At 38.9% G+C, this 5258-nt stretch overlaps 1 pseudogene; it reads left to right on the forward strand.

Moving 5' to 3' along the window:
- The first annotated feature begins 4303 nt into the window (after nucleotides 1-4303).
- LOC101433080 (olfactory receptor 51G2-like) lies at nucleotides 4304-5258 on the forward strand (annotated as a pseudogene).

Genomic DNA, 5258 nt, shown 5'->3' on the forward strand with positions numbered 1-5258 from the left:
TGCACCCCCTAAGGAGAGCCGCCCCTGCACAAGAAGATGAAGCCTGCCCAGGAATGCACCACACACACGGAGAGCTGACACAACAAGAGGACTCAACAAAAAAAAAAGAAACACAGATTCCTGTGCCGCTTACAACAACAGAAGCGGACAGAGAAGACGCAGCAAATAGACACAGAGAATAGACAACAGGGATGGAGGGGCAAGGGGAGAGAAATAAATAAATCTTAAAAAAAGAAAAAATTCTTTGTATATCTTGAAGAATCATCCATGAAAGAGCTTCTTGCATTTTGAGCATGGTAAGTACATTTAGAAATAATTAAAGAACAAGTATTGGCAATCGTTATTTACTTCCTGTGTGCTTTATAGAATACTAAGAACTCTTCCACTACTGTCTTATTTTATCATCAAATAAATTTATGTGATTAGCACAGTATAAGAACTGTTGCAATTGCCTCATTCCTCTTTTTTTTAGATGATGAGAAAACTGAAATCATGCAGTATATATGAGTGTATGCACATAATGTGAAAAGAGAATCTTCTGAGAACAAGAAACCCATTGTCTTATTACTAACACAGCTGACTGTGGGCTCTTCATGCTGTTGACCTGAATCCTTATGTGCCTGCAGAAGAAAATCAACACTGATATTAGAAAAGCCAGAATTACTTCACACCTTGCTCCAGGAAGCCACAGGTCTACAGATGATTGAAAAATCTGCTTACCAGCAAAAAAAAAACAGCTACTATGTGCAATAAGGTAATAGTTCTTTGTGTAATAATTCATCTGTAACCCTCCCCTCTGTGATGTTTCATTGTCCTTAACAGGTTCTAGATACTATGTGAATAAATTAAGAGTGAAAAATATATTCGAAAGTGACTTTTTTTGCTATGTGCAAATTTATAGAAGTTCTGCGTTTGTCCAAGGATTTTCCTCCCCTGTGCTTGTGTGATATAGTCAGGACTAGAGACCACAATCTTATGCTTATCTTATTATCACCAATCCCTTCATTCAACAACTATCCTTTAAAAATTAAAACAAGGAAAATATGTCACACAATTACAAGCTCACCAATTTTTTTTTCTAGGCAGTCAGATGAGTGTAAAATAAAAAAAATAATCTTTGGGACATAGTCCACATATATGAGCATCTCAATGCTTTTTTTCACAATATTATTTTCTTGAAGCCTGAGTAAATGCAGTAAAATTAGAAATCCTAGTTTGGTTTACCCTAAGTACAATTGGTGTGTTTGTTTCTTTGCATTGGAGATCTATGAGGGAAGCAAGAGAGTTTTCAGTTTGCTAAAGAAATATTAAAGGTTTTCTCTGTTTCTCAGTGTTTTAGAAAAACACTGCAGTGTGAATGTGAATGGGGAATTCATAGAGAACATTCAAACAGTTAATCTGAATGCATAATTCTCAACCAATATCCCTAACTCTGTGTTCACCTTATTTCACATTTGTTCCCTCTGTCTGTAACTGACTAGAAATTCATAAAGTTAAATGCAGGGGTTAAACAACTTGACCAGCTTCTTGGAGCAGCAAAGATTTTACTGTGTATATATATATATATATATATATATATAAAACTTTATTTATATAGTTTAGGATATGAATCCTAAAAATAAAACTATATTTATATAGTTTATATATATATATATATATATATATATACAAAACTTTATTTGTAATTTTGTCCTATCCTCAACAAATTATTAGCCATCACATACTATCCTTGTTTGTTACAATTGCCATATATTTTCTGTTCTTTAACCACCAGTGATTAAATACTCTTGGGCCTCCCTTTCAAAGAACCTGTTTTTGTGCCTGGCCATGCCTGCACCGTAGAGGTTGGCCCTGAGGAGCAAGGTTTCTTCTTGTCCAAGACATTCAGAGTCACTAGGTATATATATTCAGCACAGTAAAGAATTCCGTGTATGTTTTTAACACTTTGTTTTGTCTGAGTTTCTTTTTTTTTATATAGGTGAAATGCAGTTCCTTAAGTGATTTTGTTGATTCAAGTTCTTTCTGTACTCTTACCTGTCTTACTTCTATCATAAATTCAGCTCTAGCAGATCCCTGTCACTTCATTAACCCAAGCTCTAATAATCTGAGATTTTTCCTGACACTTCTCTATGAAGCTTCTCCTAATTATACACAACTATAGTTGTCTTGCTTCTACTTTCTGTTATCTTTATCCCAAATGCCATCTGCTCAGAAAGTTGTCTCCTAAACTCTCAGTCTGACACAGCATCAACTTGTCTTTCCACATTGTTTTATTTCTTCACATATTTAAAATAATCTTTTTTCTGATGTTTCCTTCATTACTGGTACCTTATTACTTTTTCATAGTTCTATTCCTTCATATAGTACAGTGCCTGGGACAATTTAATTACTACATGGATATAATAAAGTAGATTGAGAGATGAAAATCCAGAAGGAGCCAACAAGTAAGAAATGAAAAAATTAAGAATAATGGGAGTCTTTGTTTACTTGTTTTTTCTTTTCTTTTCTTTTTTTTTTTTTTTTGAGTTACTGGGGATTAAAACCAGGACCTCATATGTGGGAAGCCATACCTCAACCACTGAGCCACATCAGGTTCACCAAGTTTGTTTTTTTTCATTTGTTTTGCTTGTGATTTGTTTTGATTTTGTAAGAGCTCCAGGAACCAAACCCATGACCTCCCATGGGGAAAGCAGGTGCTCAACCACTTGAGTCACACCTGCTCCCCTTCAGTTTATTTTTATTTAAGGCTGAAGTCTGTGAGTACCCTAAGTCTCATCAACAAGAGCTGGCTTTTGTCTTCACCTACAAGTCACAGTACTAGGGTGGCAAAGCACTGGGTCAGCTGGAATTAGGTGCTCTTTCATGACCCTCTTGGCTTTTGGGAAGTTATGCATTTGAGTTCTTAGAAATGATTTCTTAATCTAGATACAAGGCATGAAAACTCACCTGCCTACTTCTGAGTATTGAAATGCTATAAAATGCTGTATTTATCAGGTGCTTTAAGTGAAATATAAATGCAATGCATTATGCTTGGACATTACTATCTGCCGAAGAAAAGGTGGCAGGATTAATTATGTAGCCCTACTTTTCAATGTCAGAGGAATACTGGATTGAATGAGAGGACAGGTAAAGAAATAAAGAAAAATCAATGTCATCTGAGAAAACCCAAAAAGCAGACAAATCTTCTAAGTATATGCTTAATTAAGACCACTCAAGATTAACTTGTCCTTGCTGGTTATACTTTAAGGTTTTGTATTCCTGAAGACTTCAGAAATCACCTGTGTTTATGATTAGGAGGAAAGGGGGAAAGCTTTTGAACTCTCATATGTTGTTATCAGAGGATGAAAGGCATACTGAATTAAATATAGGGAGGTGGCTGAGCTGGCAGGAAATTGCATACAATGGTGCAGGAAGCAAGCACAGAGAGGACAGAAGATCAAAGCCCAGAGAGTGGTATTTCTCTGAAATACGTAGTTTATACATGAATCAAAATCATGGTTTATTGACAAGTAATTGCCTTTGCTGGTTTCTGGATTCTCATCAGTATAAGCCTGAATAGTTAAAGACTAGCTTTAACTCAACCAATCTGACATTCTATGAGTTAAGAATCATCTATTTAAGTAGAGTACCACATAGACAGATCCACTCAGAGACATATTTAGATAAGTGTTTAAAATATTTGTCATAAGTTGGCATTTGCAATTGTGTATGAATGTGTTTGTAGGTTGTATTTGTGTGCTCACAAAGGTGTGCTGACATTCCAAGAGGTTTTTTTTTTTTTTTTTAATTACGACCAACAGTGCCTGCAAGTTTCTCATATTCACCACATGGTAGAAATAACTTTTGAAAGACAGTGTAAAGTGATAAAAGGAGAACTTGACTGGGTAAGCGAGGTCATTTGGATTCTGATCTGAAGTTTCACACATTGTATTGGAACTTAGAATTATTTTCCCAGTATGTATAATGATCAATTGGGGCCAAATCTATCTTTAGTCCCTTTCCAGAGCCATGTTTAAAACTCTTCTATGATTTCAGGTATAATTTATCGTGTGACTCCTAAGCTAGGCTTACCATTCAGACAGGTATTTTTTTCTAATAGTTCAAACACGTCTTTTTTAAGGGCCTCTTATCTATGGACAAGGGGAGATAGTTAGGGAAATTATAAGTTCATGAGTTGCCATAGAACTATTTTGGAGAATTGTATAAGCATTCGGTTTATACTTCACATTCTGACCCACAAATTCCTTTGGTTCTAGGGGCTGTGACTGCACTTATGTTCAGAGTTCTGCTCCACCAGATCACCATGCCATCTTCCAACCATACTGACACTTACTTCCTCCTAACAGGCCTCCCTGGCCTCGAGGCTGTGCACAGCTGGCTCTCCCTCCCTCTGTGTGCCATGTATGTGGCATTTCTCCCAGGAAACAGCCTGATCCTGTGGGTGGTGAGGTCAGAGCCCTCCCTGCACCAGCCCATGTATTACTTTCTTTCAATGCTAGCAGTGACCGACCTGGGCCTGTCTGCCTCCACGCTGCCCACCATGCTCACCATCTACATGCTGGGGCTCAGGGAGGTGGCAGTGGATGTGTGCTTGGCCCAGCTCTTCTTCATCCACACCTTCTCCATCATGGAGTCCTCTGTGCTGCTGACAATGGCCTTTTACCGTTTCATGGCCATCAGCAACCCGCTACACTATGGCACCATCCTCACGAGCCCCCGGATTGCCAACTTGGGCTTGGCCATCGTGGTGCACAGTGTCAGTCTCCACATCCCAGCCCCCACCATGCTAAAGAAGCTGCCTTACTGCCAGCATCACCAGCTTTCCCATTCCTACTGCCTGCACCCAGACATCATGAAGCTGGCCTGTGCCGACACCCACATCAACAGTGCCTATGGTCTCTTTGTAGTGCTCTCCACTCTGGGTGTGGACTCAGTGTTCATTGTCCTCTCCTATGGACTGATTCTATGGACAGTGCTGTCCATTGCCTCCAAGGCTGAGTGCCTCAAAGCCCTCAACATCTGTGTCTCCCACATCTGTGCCATGCTGCTCTTCTACACACCTATGATTGGCCTGTCCATGATTCACAGATTTGGGTAACAGGCTTCCTCATGCAGTCATGTGCTACTCTCCTATCTTCACTTTCTCACACCTCCAAGTGCTCAATCCAGTTGTTTACACTGTCAAGACCGAGCAGAGCCGACTTAGGATGCTGTGCTTCTTCCAGTTGCATGGTGGTGGCATCAGAGTCAGCCAGTGA

This window comes from Dasypus novemcinctus, chromosome 10, assembly GCF_030445035.2.
Source record: "Dasypus novemcinctus isolate mDasNov1 chromosome 10, mDasNov1.1.hap2, whole genome shotgun sequence".
NCBI lineage: Eukaryota > Metazoa > Chordata > Mammalia > Cingulata > Dasypodidae > Dasypus > Dasypus novemcinctus.